Source organism: Bidens hawaiensis, unplaced genomic scaffold (assembly GCF_021521415.1).
Source record: "Bidens hawaiensis isolate Kalapana, Puna unplaced genomic scaffold, B.hawaiensis_p1.1 tig00008041_1, whole genome shotgun sequence".
NCBI lineage: Eukaryota > Viridiplantae > Streptophyta > Magnoliopsida > Asterales > Asteraceae > Bidens > Bidens hawaiensis.
The window spans coordinates 669,517-687,459 of record NW_027491565.1 but is presented as its reverse complement, the minus strand read 5'-3'; positions in this window follow the sequence as shown (position 1 = coordinate 687,459).

The following is a 17,943-nucleotide window of genomic DNA, read 5'->3' as shown; positions in this document are numbered from 1 at the left end:
TCACCTTTCTAAAGAAGAGAAAGACGAGCTCCTTAAGGTTCTCAAAAACCATAAGAAGGCTATCGCATGGAAGATCATGGATATCAAGGGCATTAGTCCCTCCTTTTGTACTCACAAAATCCTCATGGAAGAAGAATACAAACCCGTAGTCCAACATCAAAGACGTCTCAACCCCAACATGCAAGATGTGGTGAAGAAGGAAGTAATCAAACTGCTTGACGCCGGATTAATCTATCTGATGTCATATTCACCTTGGGTAAGTCCCGTTCAAGTAGTACCCAAGAAGGGAGGAATGACAGTCGTAATGAACGAAAAGGACGAACTAATACCAATGAGGACCATCACAGGCTGGCGAGTTTGCATCGATTACCGGAAGCTTAATGATGCCACAAGAAAAGATCATTTTCCACTTCCTTTCATAGATCAAATGCTCGAACGATTATCTGGAAAGATGTTCTACTGTTTTCTTGATGGATTTCCGGATACTTTCAGATTCCCATTTCCCCTGAAGACCAGGAGAAAACTACTTTTACATGTCCATACGGAACCTTCGCCTACCGAAGAATGCCATTTGGATTATGTAATGCTCCAGCCACCTTCCAACGCTTCATGGTGGCCATATTTCATGAAATGATCGAAAACTCTATGGAAGTTTTCATGGACTACTTCTTAGTCTTTGGAGACTCCTTCGATCATTGTCTGAAAAACCTAGACAAAATGATAGCTAGGTGTGAAGAAGTAAATCTAGTGCTCAACTGTGAAAAATGCCACTTTATGGTAAAGGAAGGCGTTGTCCTAGGTCACAAGATTTCTCAAAACGGACTAGAAGTCGATAGGGCCAAAATAGAAACCATATCCAAACTCCCACCACCGACTTCAGTCAAAGCAATTAGAAGTTTTCTAGGTCACGCCGGTTTCTACCACCGCTTCATAAAAGACTTTTCAAAAATTTCAAGACCTATGACCAAACTTCTAGAGAAAGACATTCGTCTTCTCTGAGGAATGTGTTGAGTCATTCAATATACTGAAAGACAAGCTTGTCAACGCACCAATCATGACCACACCTGACTGGACCCTTCCATTCGAAATCATGTGCGATGCAAGTGATTTTGCAGTTGGAGCCGTACTCGGACAACGCAAAGAAAGACACTTTCACCCAATCTATTACGCCAGTAAAACTCTTAACGATGCACAAGAAAATTATACCACAACTGAAAAAGAATTACTAGCCGTAGTATTTGCCTTTGAAAAATTTAGATCCTACTTAGTTCTTTTCAAAACCATAGTTTACACCGATCATGCCGCAATACGATACCTATTCAACAAGCAAGATGCCAAACCTAGACTCATCCGATGGATCCTACTACTCCAAGAATTCGACATCGAAGTTAAAGACAAGAAGGGAGCAGAAAATGTAGCCGCAGACCATCTTTCACGTTTAGAGTGTCCAACTTCTAAAGAACTCCACAAGGAAATTATCAATGATAATTTCCCACATGAAGTTCTCATTCACATTCAAGAAGTGATAGAGGAAAAAGACGAAAGTCCTTGGTATGCCGACTTCGCTAATTACTTAGCTTGTAGGATCCTCAGAAAAGGACTTACCCACCAACAACGGAAGAAATTTTTCTCCGACCTTAAGTTTTACTTCTGGGAAGATCCATATGTGTTTAGGATAGGTGTGGATCAAGTCATTCGTAGGTGCGTAGCAGGCAAGGAGGCCTTAGACATTCTCAAACACTGCCATGAAGGACTAACAAGTGGACACCACGGTCAGGAAAGTGTTTGACGCAGGATTTTTCTGGCCAATTATATACAAAGATACACATGATTTGATCCAAGCATGCGATGCTTGTCAAAGAGCTGGGAACATCTCATCGAAAAATGAGATGGCTCAAAAAGGCATTCAAATTTGTGAAATCTTTGATGTATGGGGGATAGATTTCATAGGGCCATTTCCTAACTCATTCGGAAATAAATACATCCTTGTAGCAGTCGACTACGTGTCTAAATGGGTGGAGGCACAAGCTCTTCCCACCAACGATGCTCGAGTAGTCGTACGATTTCTGAAAAAGTTATTCTCAAGATTCGGTACTCCAAAAGCCCTCATCAGCGACAGAGGTACTCACTTTTGTAACAACCTGATGGACAAGGTCTTAGCACGATATGGGGTTCACCACCGACTAGCAACACCATATCACCCACAGACCAGTGGGCAGGTGGAGGTCTCAAACCGAGGAATTAAGAGAATGTTGGAAAGAAGTGTGGGGATGAATCGCAAAAATTGGGCAAAAAAGTTAGATGACGCATTGTGGGCCCTCAGGACGGCTTACAAAACTCCCATAGGAACGACACCCTTCAAGCTTGTTTACGGGAAGGCATGTCATCTACCAGTAGAATTAAAACACAAAGCTTATTGGGCTCTCAGAGCAGTGAATTGTGATCTAACGCCCGCCGGAGCAAACTGGGAAGATCAAATTCGTGAGCTCGAGGAACTGAGAGCGATGGCCTACGAAAATTCCTGGTCCTACAAAGAAAACACTAAACGAATACACGACGCCCATTTAAAAGGAAACAAGAAATTTCAAGTCGGCGATCGTGTACTGTTATACAACGCTCGTTTACGTCTTTTCCCAGGAAAACTGAAATCCCGATGGACAGGTCCATACGTAGTTGAAACAGTTTTTGACTATGGAACCATCGAAATTTCAAGTTCAAACGGCCAAAAGTTCAAGGTCAATGGACATCGATTAAAACCATACATCGACGGTCCACTTAAAGAAGTTTTGGAGGTACTAACTCTCCAAACTTTTTAAATTACAAAATTAAGGAAACAAGGTATGGCCAAGACCTTCACAAAAGTAGGCCTTATAAATAATGTTCATCAAAAAAAAAAAAATTCAGAAAAAAAAACCACGGGGGCATGCTCCTTAAAGCACGGTCCCGTGCCTAAAAATGCGGGCCGGCATCTACGCTGCAAAAATCTCAGTCAGACTGGTTTGTAACTGAAATGTCAGAGCAAAAACACGGGGGCGTGCTTCTAAAAGCACGGTGCCGTGCTTGGTCTCCTGTTTGGTTATAAAAGGCACCTTGTGTCATTGCATTCCTTGCACAAACCAAAACCAAAACCAAAACCAAAAACCTCTGATAATTCAGCATGCCAACTGAAGTGAGTGATGCAATTCCCGTTTCCCGGCATCCGAGAAACGATGCCCGCCATGTTTCCAAAACCGAGCTTCTCTTGAAACTTCAAGAACTTGTGGGAGAACTCACCGAAATGAATGTCCTCGCAGAGATGCGTCTCATGCAACTCACCGAATCGATGGAAAACATGAAAATGGAACTCCGAGACATTAACGGACAACTCCAGTTTCAAGTTCTTGGTTTCACGTATTTTCCACCACCAGGACCATTCGGATGAGGAGCACCTTTCGGAGAGCTCTAGGAAACTTAATTTTATGTTTTTATATGTTAAAAAAGTGCATTAAGCACAATGTGTTAGGACTTCGGGCTTAAGCCGATTATTTTCTTTTCTTAGGAAACCCGGGCTTATCCCGTAACTGTTCTAGGATTCTTAATTAATGAAAAGTAATTTTTAGATGACCAAACTTCTAAATTATCACAATAAACGTCATTCTAAATATTCCGGATCGTGAATCATGTTGAAAACTAAAAAAAAAGAAATTACTGTGATAAAAAAAGCACGGGCCGGGCTTCCTTAAGCACGGGGCCGTGGTCACCCAGAATCTTCAGCATGATACGCGCTGACTCCGTACAATTATCTGAATCAGAAACATTTATTCTTCTAGCAGCACGGGGCCGTGTTTCCTAGAACACGGTGTCGTGTTCAACTTTCCAGTCTCTATATAATGCATGCATAAATTCACTATTCCATTCACACCAAACAAAAACTACCTAAATGGAAGGAAAAAGGGTTGAATGGAAACCAATGAAGAAAGGGAAACAACATTAATCTTCCTTCCTTGAGGAACAAATCATGATGCTCCAATGCATCGTAAGAGACCAAGTTGAGAGCAACATGCAAACCGAGGCTCGAGTGGTCGAGCTGATTAACAAAGTCGACCTGCTCAGGTTCGAGAACTTCCATGCTGTGGATGGCCACCACAAAGATGTGACTTCCAAACTTAACTTTCTCAACCAATAACTCGTCACGCTCAACAAAAAGCTTGACGAACTTTTGGAAGCCAGACGAGCACCCCCACACATCCAGGACTTGTTCGGGGGTGGTAGCCGTTGAAGTTCCGACTTCGTTTCGTGTTGTTTCCACTAGTACTATGTGTTAGGACCCGAGAATTGTTGTTGTACTTTTCGTTTCATCTATCTATAATTATGTCTTTAATTTTATGTTTTAATGAAATTTAGGATTTTTAATTACCATGTTAAAATAACCAGAAAACCAGTTAAAAATGAACCAAGCTCGACAAATAAACAAAATAAACAAAACAGTACTGTCTGCACTTAGCAGCACGGTACTGTGCTTCCTACTGCACGGGGCCGTGTCTTTGGTCAAACAGCAGTTACGAGTTTTACCTTTAATAAAATTACTTTCTCACACATCCAACCCTAATTTCACTGCGTTTTGAACCAAAAACCGCCGACCCTCGACCATTTTATGAATTTCTTCATCTAATCGTCGATTCTAAACCTAAGGTATGTTAATTTAACAATTGCATTACTCATATTCGTCATTCTAGGTTTAGATTAACCCTAAAATTGTTCAAATCGACCAAATCGGGTCAAACCCCGAAAAGGGTATGGGTTATTATGATTGATTATGATGAATAGATTGTAGATTGTTTGATGGTTAGGGATTAATTGAAAGAAACAATTCGGGTTTTGGGTGTTTGAATAAATACCCGACAAACCATTAAACCCAATTGATGTAACCGGTTAGAAATGAAGGTTCGAGTCTAAGTTAGAAATCGGTATTACAAACACGAGTCGTGCCCAAAAACAACACGAGTCGTGGTCAACAAAAAGTCAAACTTCAAAGAAAACTGAACTAGAAGCATCAGCACGGGGCCGTGCTTCTGAAAGCACGTTACCGTGCTTTGCTCTCTGTTTCAGCAAATTGGAATTTTTTTATGAATTTGGACTAATTTAAGTTTAAATTGCAGATGGCCGAGTATGAGGAAGAAATTCACGCATTTTTAGTCTTCACCGGACATGATGAAAGAGATAGGCAAGCCAATGCAAGACTAAGCTGCTTGAACAAACGAATCCCTGAACCAAATTTCTATGCTTGCCATAACACACTACGCCTAGTCAATCAGTGGAAGCTATACAACAGGTTTGTGACGGAGCCATGGAAGAGTGTTTTTGAGCAAACAGGAGAGGCCGTGACGGAACTGACAAAGGAATTCTTAGCATCCTTTAATATAAAGAACAATTCAGATATGTGGGATGAAGATGCAATTGAATTCAGGTGTGGAGGTGTATGGCGCAGAACGTCTTTCACCCAACTCGGGATTGATATGGGAATCTACACAAAAGAAGAAACAGAACAATTAATCTAGGCCCGCGCAAGGGTAGCATTTGAGAAGGAAGACAATAGCTGGTATGGAGATACACAGACACGAGCATGGGAATTGTTGGGTTTCGAGGATGAAACAAACCACCTCAACACATCGAAAAGCACAGCCTTACGAGATCCTCTGATGAAATATATTCACCAGCTACTAAGAAAGACGCTAACAGCACGTGGCAGAAATAAAGGAGTGAACTAATGCAACAGCTGCGGATCCTAGGACTCCACTTGTCGGTGGCGCATGGATCTACAAGCTTTACAAAGCTTATGATGTAGATGTGGAAGGGACCGAAAATCCGAAACCTATTGCTCTTGACCTCAACCTCTGTTACAGGCTGCAGATAGCCCAAATCCTTAGTGTAGAACCAAAAATTTGGAGGTTCGTGAACAGCCGCGGTCACATTTGGGACCCGAAAAGCTAGTCAGAAATGATTATGGAAGACGAATAGAGAAAAAGAAGAGAAGCTGAATACAAACGAACAAGGATCCGTTTGACCCAGACACGGGTAACTGATGACTGACGGCACAGGTAGTTGGGCATGGGCACGGGCATGGGTTGGTGTTACTTCATGAACTTATTATTATTTGTGTTTGAACAATTTACTTTTCGTCGTACTTGTTTATTTTTGTTTGTGTTGGTTTGGATACTACTATGGCCATGAGTGCCAAAGACATTTTATTAGGTACTAATCTAGCCCGATAGGGCAAGAGATGGATGATTCCATACCCAATTTTCAGTAGTTATGCTTGGTTGTTTGTGGATGTTTGCAGTTTTAAATTATACATGTACAAAAACAGGAAAACGGACGAAAAACAGGGGACGCTCTGTCGAAATTTCGTTAACCCGTAGGGAAGTAACTCTCCATTTTACCCATAATACTCAATTGGAATTTTTATATTTCCATGAATCTGATCACATTGAGGACAATGTGAGATTCAAGTGTGGGGAGGGAAATTACTTGACCAATTGTTTTGTCCAACTAATTATAAAAATTCTCTAAAACAAATATTTTTGCAGCAGACAAAGATTATTCTAAACCTAAAAAGAATTCCAAGAAAATTTTTTGCAAATAACCAATCATTTAAAAGTGAAAAAGTAAGATAAAGTCTTGTAATATTGAGAATAAATTTATGCAAAATATGGCGTTAATACCCAATTCCTCCGTTACTGTGAGACAAACCTCATGCCATATAAATATTTTTTCGGAAGCTTTGAGTGAGTCAATATGTTTCGTGTGATTTAGAACTTGTCCCAATTATTCATTTCAAGACCGCACGGAGCGTTGTATAAAGAAGAAGGTAATAGTGACACAAACCCATTACCAAAACCACAAAACCCAAAAACCCGATCACCCTATCCATTTCCACCGGTAAAATACAACACTGGTCTTTTACCGGCAGACCCTAAAGAACTGGAAATGCATTCTTTCGATTTCAATTTCCTTTGCTGCATACACTTCACAAAACCTAGGTTGCCTCCAGAACTTAGGGAGATAATCTTTCTCTTTAGCAATGAGGTGAGGAAAAAGTGGCGCCAAAACGAACAAAGGCCACCATTCTGTGGAATTTCCAAAAACACAATGAAGAGAAGAGCAAAAAGATATGAACGATGCTTAGGTTGCGGAAACTGATCCCACGAAAGAAGATGTAGAAAAAGTCAAACTCAGTCTCAGCATGAATATACCGAACTAATGAGGGTGGGGGCTATTAGGCTCAAAGCCGAACGATCCATTAGAGTTGGAAGTTATATTCAGAACAGGATTGAGGAAGAATTGATCCACATCCTCGATAAAACTGGTCTTGACGATCTGACTTTAAAAGAGTCATTAGGCTTCTAAAAAAAAGAGCTAACCAATGAAGACATCTCAAACTCCCGAAAAACAGTAGAAGTTACCATTAACCCTTGAACCACCGCAAAATACCAATCCTTACTCACACTAAACCAAAACCCCTTTTTACCTTCTGATCTATGCGAACCTTCAAAAGGTGGAGATTTGAACTTGTTACAAGCTTATTTATCACAGGTTGCATTTTGGCTAAGAGTGTTCACATACCTACATCACAGGTATAATCAGATATAAAACCGAGTGTGAGTGAACATTGTGAGAACGTGACGTTTTGCATAAACAGAAACTCATAAAAACAGAAGTTTTTCTCTTTTATCACTAACATAAAGATTGGTTATTTAGTTTCATCTTCTTGGAGCTCTGACGTGATGTCGAAGACTCACTCAAAAATAAACCGAATACAACTAGTTAGATAGCGGTAAGCGGGTATCGAACACAGGGAGTTTGTATAGTGTTACCAAGTAGTTTTGTTATTTATCTAAATTAAACTAAATGCAAAAGTAAATTCAAATAGTTGGTTGTTTGGTTTTGATTAATGAAAATAACTGAAATAATTAAACAAGTTTTAAACAATAGAGAAACAATGTTCTCTCCCGATTTCAAGTTTCCAATGTTGATAAAGTTAATGTTTACTTGTGAGATGAACTACACAATTATAGTTCGTGAAAATGCGTTTGGATGTGATAAGAGAGGACTAAGTACTTGGATTACAAAAACGCAAGGTTGTCACTCAAAAATCAGTTTAGTATTGTTAACCCTAATTCTCTTCTACTAAATCTCGATTGCCTATGGCACCAAGAACGGATAGTCAAGAACACGAATTTATACCATACCAACAATTACAAAACAAACACACAATCACCATAGCAAAATAATCATATGATCAAAGTACAATCTCATCAATAACATAAACGATTAACCAATATCCAATAAGAAAACCTTACAACTCGGGAGAGAACATAAGAGTACTAGCCACACATCGTTTGATTAATCATCACATCAATTAGGTTAATCAAATGGATCATAAACCCAAACAAATGATTATAATCACCAAAGTCTTATTCTTGCTCTCAAAAATTCGTCCCTAGGTTGTTTAGAATGAAAATACAGGTGAAAAGACACCAAAAAACGGAATAAAAACAAAGGTAAATTGGCAGTTACGGCGCGGACCGTGGCCCACGGTTCACACCGTGGCCCATGGTCCAGTTATGGTGACCAGGGAAGCCACGGTATGGTGGATTCTGATGTTTTTGAGCTGGGTTGACCGTGGGCCACGGTTTTGACCGTGGGCCACGGTGGAACAGTTGCTCAATTTCTTGTTTTCCTCATATCTTTCTCGTTTCAACTCCGTTTTCTTCGCCGTTTTCGCCCACGTTCTCGTGATTGCATCCTCTATCTCCTCATACATGAAAATAACCACACAACAGTAGTTATCTAGTTCCCATGAAATTAACACTTAATGCATAGATTTTTATATCATTTAAGCACACTTACGGGTCATCCTCCGATGCACCCGTCAAGCTCACTTAAGGAATAGCTAATATCTAAATTTACTGGTTTTAGAGAACATTTATAAGACGATTGCTTGAGGACAAGCAATGTTCATGTAACATCCTAAAATTTTAATGTTGAATAAAGAAAGTTATGTTTAGTGATTTCGAGTTACTAATTATTTAATATCGAGTAAGGAGCGGATCATGGACTTAGATTAATTAAGATGGGTTAAATGAGAATGGGCCTTAGGTCCATGGGCTTTAAGGGATATATATATCCCCTAAACACTAAACCATCACTCATTCCATCTTATTCTCTAACACACTCCAAAACACACACACACACCACATCACCGCCATACGGCCGGCGGCCGAGAGAGGAACGAACAAGATCCGAGAGAGAGAGAACGATTAGTTGTGGTTAAACAAGTTAAAGGAGATCCAAACGAGCACAAAAAGGTATGTTCTTGATCTTTAAAGTTTAAAGATCCAAGCTTTATAGTGTATAAACGACCGAAAACGGTTGGGGAACGTAGTGGGTGATGTTGAACCATAACAAGGGTGTTAAAATCGCCAAAATGCTTGATAGAAACCAACCCGTGGCTGAACTGGGCAACTTCGCCTGCGACTGGGCAACTTCGCCTTCAAAGCGATAACTTCGCCTTCAAAGCGATAACTTCGCCTTCAAAGCTTAACTTCGCTTACGGCCAAGTTCGCCTAACTGGTAACTTCGCCTAAGGCCAAGTTCGCCTAATTGATAACTTCGCCTAAGGCCAAGTTCGCCTAGCTGATAACTTCGCCTAAAGCTAAGTTCGCCTAAGGATTAACTTCGCCTAAAGCTAAGTTCGCCTAAGGTTTAACTTCGCCTAAAGCTAAGTTCGCCTAAGGTTTAACTTCGCCTAAAGTCAAGATCGATTAGAAAATAAATTAAAAACCTAATGAAAAATGTGTTAAGACAGTTAATGAGAATGGGCCGGTTACGCTCGACCCCAGCCAGGGGCTCTGCCCCTTGGACCATGCTAGGGGCTACCGCCCCTAGACCCCGCTGCCAGGGGCGCTGCCCCCGGACCCCCGTTCGTTGTGGGTAGTAATTAAGATTAGAAAGATGATATAAGTAGTGATAGTTAATTGATATGTATACTTGTTATACAGTCAGCCGTGCACAACTGAGGAAAGGGATTACGATTAACGGTGAACGTAACCATGTTCAGGTGAGTTTCTAGCCCCATTCCTTGTTATGTTTTCCGGGCTGTGTGCATACTCGATGTGTTGTTAATACATTTATCCTAAGTGATAAGTGTATGCCATATGTGATATATGTGATATGTATGAATGATTGCTTGATGGTACGTGAACGATCTTCGGATATTGCACGTACTGTCAGGTTGTAACGCTAAGTATAAGGTAAGTATGATATGTATGCTTATGTGTATGAACGTAATAAAGTTAATAAAAGAAGGAAAAGATGGTTGTATGGTTGTATGGTTACAAAAAAGGGTACCGAGCCCTAATAATACTCGAGGTATGATGTATGGTTGTATGGTAACGAAGAGGGAATCGAACCCTACGAATATTCGAGAACTAGGGACCAGACCCTTATAATATCTGTGATGTTAGGGACCAGACCCTTATAATATCTGTGATGTTAGGGACCAGAACCTTATAATATCTGTGATGTTAGGGACCAGACCCTTATAATATCTGTGATGTTAGGGACCAGACCCTTATAATATCTGTGATGTTAGGGACCAGACCCTTATAATATCTGTGATGTTAGGGACCAGACCCTTATAATATCTGTGATGTTAGGGACCAGACCCTTATAATATCTGTGAGGTTATAGGGCGAAAGGCTCTTTAAAACGTATGATTATGTATGTAAAGAAAGTACGAAGGTAAGAATGAAAGTATATGCACTTAGGTGTGTACGAAAGAAAGTTAAGAGGTTAAGTATGAAATGTAAGAATGTATTGTATGATTATGTGATTAACTAGAACTCATTCAGCGTAGCTGACTTTTAGTATGCACGCAGGTGAGTAGGATGAGGCAGCTCGCTTGAGGAGACACGTGGCACTGAAAAAGAGGCTGGCATCGAAAGACTCAAGACGTTTGAGTTTAATGTTTCGTTTATTTTGAAAGACAAAATGATGTTTTAAGACAAGACGTGTTTTGTTATGAAATGTTTTATGAAAGCTTTTATATTCCGCGAATGTTTTAATTAACGCTGATATTCAGAACTGCGTTTATGAGTAAATCCAACACGAAAGTAGGGCTACCGGTAACGGGGCCTAACAGTTAAAGTGTGGGGATGTTTGATGTACATTGAAATATACATCTTTTCGGCATCAAATAATCTCTAAAAACTGCAATTTCTATCTAACAACATAGCATAAAAGACTACTTATCATAATAAAACATAATTTCAGGAGAAACCAAGCCTCAAACGAAGAAACAAGCAAAAAGACGAAGAAAAACAAAAGAAAACACAAGAAAACAAAGAAACACGCCCCCATGCCTCAAGAAACACGCCCCAATGCTTCTGAAACAAGAAAAGACAAAATCTGAAAGCAAAAGCACGGGGCCGTGCTCAGCATGCACGGGGCCGTGGATGGGAAGGCAGAAAAGACAAAGAAGAATTGAGCACATGTCACTAAACAACACGGGGCCGTGCCTGCTAACCACGGGGCCGTTGCCACCTCACACAAAAGACAAAACAAATCTGGCACATGTCATAAAAATACACGGCGCCGTGCTCATCATCCAAATTGCCTATAAATAGTGGCTCATGTTGCATTCATCAAGTGTGCCTTGAAAAGAGTTCTCTCCGGTTTTCACATATAAAAACACACATTAACACTCACTTTGAAGATCTAGTGAAGAGTTTGAAGGCTTGGAGGTCATCACCACTAATCATCATCATCAACCATCATTACCATCATTAAGAAGGATGATTCATCTATACTTGGTTAGATTGTTTTAAGTTTAATCATGTATTTGTTGTTATCAATCATCTTAATGTTCATCATTATGCTCATTATGAGCTAAACTCCTTTTACCATCTAAAATCTATGAAGAAACTTTGTTTTACTTGATAAGTAATCAAGACATGTGATGTAGTCTAGTAAAGTACATGGTTATATTACAATTATCTTTTGATGAGAAATTTTTCACCATCTTAAATCACTAAATCAAAGTTGGTGGTTGTCAATATCATTGGCAATCGTTCATGATCGATTCATGTTCTTTAAAGATAAAAATACTTTGATACATTATCGAAACATGGATCCTTATATTGTACTTAGAAATGATGAGATATAAGTTATGGTGTATTTTTCTAAACCTTGGTAATCCGAAAATGGCTTTGCTTAGGATATCAAATTAGTTAAAGAAACCATATGACGAAATGTGTAATTATAACCTACATAAATGTGACAATCGTCAATTTCAGGTTAACTCCGTTAACTCAACTTTGTCAATTCAAACTTAAGATCATTGAATCTATAACGCACACTTCATTACATTTAACTAGGGTTTAAATGACGCTTAACACTTACTACATATGTAGTCTTTCGGGAATTGCACCGAAACGCAAACGAGTTGACGCAAACGATTGATGAATAAACGAAAAACGTCAAAACAGTAATTATGTGATAATTATGTGTTAGACTTATGTGTTGTGTGATAACATGGTTATAAACGTTAACTCAAGATGTAAACAAGTTAGTTTAAGCTAGGAAAAGTAATACTTAAAAGTGGAGGGGCTAAAGTGTAACATAGTATTCTATAAATGCTATGTTATAATAAACCCTAACTCTTATTTTTCTTTCTCCCAAAACCGATCAGCCACCCCCTCCATCCCTCTTGGCTGCCGTCACCTTCACACACACATACAACCACCAAATCAAGCCCTTGATTGAAGAACTAGGTGCTAGGAAGGTATAATTGATTATCCTATACATTCTTATTACTTGATTTTGATGTTTGTTGGGTTAATTGTAAACCCTAAGCTGCCGATTTCATATATACATGTAATCAATATGATTGTTGTTGATTGAGTAATGATTTGATAAGTAGAATTGATATTGTAACATGTTGATTGTTGTGTCTTTGATTTGAGTTCAAACAAAAACCCTAATCTTGTGTGTAATGTGTAATTGATGTGCATGGATGGTGTTTATGGAGTCTTGAGGGTTATATGAATGCATGATAGTTCATAGATTGTTATTATGTTGAGTTTGGATGCAAACAGTTTCTGGACAGAATGTGTATTTGATGTTTAAGTGACTGTAACGAAGTGTAAACTTGAAAGTTGGTTGAGATTATTAATACTACAGTAAACTAGGTTGAGTCTAGTTTCTAAAGAATATAAACTTGTAATTTTTGGACAAGTAGAAGTTAACTTTTATGATTTTACAAAAACGTTGTGCAAAGCTGAGCTGTTAGACCTGCTGTTAGGTTGTTTTCTAAATGTTATATCTCATGAACTACGAGACCAATTGGGTTGGTTCCACTTCTGGAAGTTGACTCATTGAGTTAGGAACCTAACCCAAGTGGTCTTGCATTTATTGGATTTTTCGTTTAACGGGAATTGCAAATAACATTCTGTTGCGCATGAATTTGACTGTTATGAGTTTGCTGTAATGATTTGATGATTGTGAGAAAACTATGTGGAATAAAAATATAATAAAATATGTTCTGGAAACCTAAGACATATATGCTTCTGTGATGATTTTTGGTAAATTAATTGAGATGCTATGATCGGTGGAATAGTACAATCTTTTAAGTAGAATTTCTGTCTCGGTGAAACTAGCTGCTGAGTTTTGTGAAAATGCATGAAATATGATACTTGCTAATTTATTATCGTGTTTTGACCAAATTGCCCTTGAGGGGAATGATTGCAAGATAATTGTCGTGTTTTGACTAAAATGCCCTTGCGGGGAATAACTGCTAATTGATTGTCATAATTTGACCAAAATGCTCTTATGGGGAATAATGGCTAGTTAATTGTCATGATTTGACCAAAATGCCCTTACGGGGAAAAATTGCTAGTGATGTACTTTATGAATACATGACACGTATATGATTGCTTACACATGTAATGTGTCACAAATACACTTGTTAAAGTCACACATGATTCACAAACGAAACACGAAACATGTTATGTGCATAGGTATTATGTGCCGGGTCTAGAGACTCGATAATATTCCGACACTTAGAAAAATCTCTTTGTTGTTTTAGAACGCTAGAGAGAGTTTTTCTGTGACGCGCATCTTGGTGATTTAATTTGGGAAATTCTTCGCAAACAGTGAGTTTCACTTTCCCCTCTTTAAACTGTTTTCAAACGCTTTTCACTTGGGGGAGATAACATACTCCACAACGCATTTAAGATTTTGTTATAAATTATATATCACTTGTAAAGGCTAAGTGGCAAACGAAACATTTGAAGTCCTACACATCGAACCGGTTAATATTTTGAATAGCGAGTCACTGTTGAGTAGTACTACTGGGTTTGACAAACCCCACCCAACGCTAAACTCGACTGGAGGTCGAGCGGGTGTAATTTTGGCTAACACGTACCATGGTCTGGAGGACCTGGTGACAAGGCACTTAATAAACGAGTCAGCTTCGGTGTCGAACACTTAGTAATACTTGTTGTATAGACTAGCTACCTATCGATATATAATTGACATAACACTATTTGGTAACGCAAAACGCTGTAACGCAAAACGCTGTAACGCTGTAACGCAAAACGCTGAACGCAAACGCTAAACGATTTATTTTTATATAACTTGTGAACTCACCAACCTTGTGTTGACACTTTTAGTATGTTATTCTCAGGTAGCCGAGGCGGGCGCGCGGTTTAGGAACATGCATTGCTTGAAAAACTTTTAACTATGCAAACTTACTTTTAACTGTTATCATTGGTTTTAAATCGTCCTGCGTGACGTAACATTGTTTCTATGGTTTTACGCTTCCGCACTTATTTTCATTTAAACGTTTTTATGGTTTGATTATAACTGATTATTCCGATCCTGTTAGTTCACACCCTCTGACGGTAAAACTCCGTTAGTGGATTTTGAGGGTGTGACAGATTGGTATCAGAGCCAGGTTATAGCGAACTAGAAGCTGCATGCATACTAGACTATAACCGCGACGACCCATTAGTTATAATGATACGCACTGCATAGATTTGTGTAGTCTTTGTTATCCTACCTCTTTACCTCTTTCACTCATACGCGCGCGCATACACGGCTTACCTGTAGGAATGTCGACGCCACCCTCATCATCATCCGATTCGATGACGCATGCTCACGGGAAGGAACCGCAGTTACCTACCGCATCGCCACCCCAAGTAGTCCCGGAACTCGAAACTCCCTCACCGAAGAGGTACCGCCTATCCGGAGGCATATACGAAAACGACGTTAGCTGGGATTGGTACCCTAACATGATCAGACGTATGGTCTATCGCGAACAAGTTCCCCCGTTACCTCACCCGAACCATCCTGCTTATCCCAACACCCTACCACCCATAACCGAACCTGTAGAACGAGTTCTCGCAGCTGTTGTTTCATGTTTGGAGCGTGACGTGGGTTACATGCGCTATACGAGAGCGAACGTTTCCGGACTGTTAAAAGACGGAACCGAGACTAAGGAGGAGATTGCCCGCATGGCAGTGGCAATGAAGGAAATGCAAGAGGCTAGTGATCAACAGATGAATATTATGATGAAGATGCAAGCCGAGATGATAGACTTGCAAGAGCAACTCCAGGTAGCAAGGACCCGAACCGAGATAGCTCTAGAGCGTTGCGATGTCTTACAAATGCAATTTGCTCAGAACGCAGCGGAGCCTGAGGCCGAACCTGAAGAAGATCCCGAAGAGGAGCCTGAAGAAGATCCCGAGGAAGATCCCGAGGAGGAACCCGAAGAGGAACCGGAGGAAGAACCGGCTGAGCCAGAGGCACACTCAGAGGTGTCCACAGACGATGTACAAATGTGCAGATCCTTGGATTGGAACTGGCTAACGCGATGAACTGGGAGGAGTTCAAAAGCATGATGCGAGAGGGGTACTGTCCGAGAGAAGAGATTTCAAAGTTAGAGTCAGAATTCTGGTCACTGAAGATGGTGGGCTTGGAAATTGAAGCCTACACTACTCGTTCTCACGAGTTGGCTGTGATGTGTCCGCGGATGGTGGATCCGCCGAGTAAGAGGATTGAAATGTACATTGATGGGTTAGCACCGCAGATTCAGGGCATGGTGAGGTCTTCCAGACCAGCCACGATTCAACAAGCGATCCGTTTAGCTCACAAACTGACGGATCAGGCTGTGACCCAAGGTGCGTTACCACCTAGGGGTTCAACCACTAAGGCCCGTGACAACCCGAGTAATGACAACAACAGCAACAGCAACCCGAGCAGCGAAAAGAGGAAGTTTGACAACACCAGATCCTCATCCTCGAACCTCCCACCGCAACAACACTACCGTAAGCCCGAATTCACTCGGAGCTTTAACAATCAAAGTCACAACAACAATAACAACGGTAGCGGGCAGGGTTCGAGCGGATATGCTGGGAAAAATCTGAAGTGCAATAGGTGCAACTATCATCATGTTGGCCCGTGTAACCGTGTCAAGTGTCAGAGATGCGGAAAGATGGGTCACCAGGCGAAGGAGTGTAGAGGAGACCTTGCGGCAACGGGTGCTTCTAAACCACCTACGACGACGAAAGGATGTTACGAATGTGGGCAGGAAGGTCATTTCAGGAAAGATTGTCCCAAGCTGAAACAGAACGACAACAATGGGGGTAATGGAAGTGGCAGTAATGGTGGAAGCAATGGCAAGGGAAGAGCTTTTGTGATTGGGTCGGGTCAAGCCCGCAATGATCCGCACGTGGTGACTGGTAAGTTCCCTGTGAACGATTGTTTTGCTTCTGTATTGTTTTGACACTGGAGCTGATAGGAGTTTTGTGTCGAAAGCCTTTAGCCAACTCTTAGTCTTAACTCCAACTCCGTTAGATGCTAAGTTTCCTGTTGAATTAGCTGACGATAAGACTATAGTAACGACTCATGTACTTGCGGGATGAAAGTTAAAACTGTCAGGTCATGTCTTTGATATCGACCTTATTCCTTTTACGCTTAGTAGTTTCGATGTCGTGGTCGGCATGGACTGGTTATCCGAGAACCGAGCGGAGATTATATGTCACGACAAGATAGTTCACATTTCTACCCCTTCCGGCGAGATCATTTCGGTCCGAGGTGAGAGAAGCGGCATGACTACCAGCATCATTACCCTTATGAAGGCGCAGAAGTATCTACGAAAGGGTCATCCGGCAATTTTGGCGCAGATCGTTGAGAAACCCGCGGAGGAGAAACAAATTGAAGATATACCGGTTGTGCAAGACTTTCCGGAAGTTTTCCCGGAGGATTTGCCTGGACTCCCTCCTATTCGTCAAGTCGAATTTCAAATCGAGTTGACACCCGGTGCAGCACCCATATCACGAGCCCCGTATCGGCTCGCACCGGCGGAGCTTCAGGAACTGTCCACTCAGTTGCAAGATTTGTTGGATAAGGGTTTTATCCGACCTAGCTCATCGCCGTGGGGAGCCCCTGTCTTGTTTGTCCGAAAGAAAGACGGGACTTTCCGAATGTGCATCGACTACCGGGAGTTGAACAAGGTGACGGTCAAGAACCGTTATCCTTTACCCCGAATAGATGATTTGTTTGACCAGCTTCAAGGATCGAGTTACTACTCGAAGATCGATCTGCGATCCGGTTACCACCAACTGAGAGTGCGCGAAGAAGATATTTCAAAGACGGCCTTCAGAACACGGTATGGTCACTACGAGTTTTCGGTTATGCCTTTTGGCTTAACCAACGCACCAGCCGTATTTATGGATCTCATGAATCGAGTATGCAAGGCGTACCTCGACAAGTTTGTGATTGTTTTCATTGATGATATTCTCGTCTACTCCAAGAACGAGGCTGACCACGAAGAACACTTAAGGGAAATTCTGGAATTGTTGAAGAAGGAACAACTGTATGCTAAACTCTCGAAATGTGAAT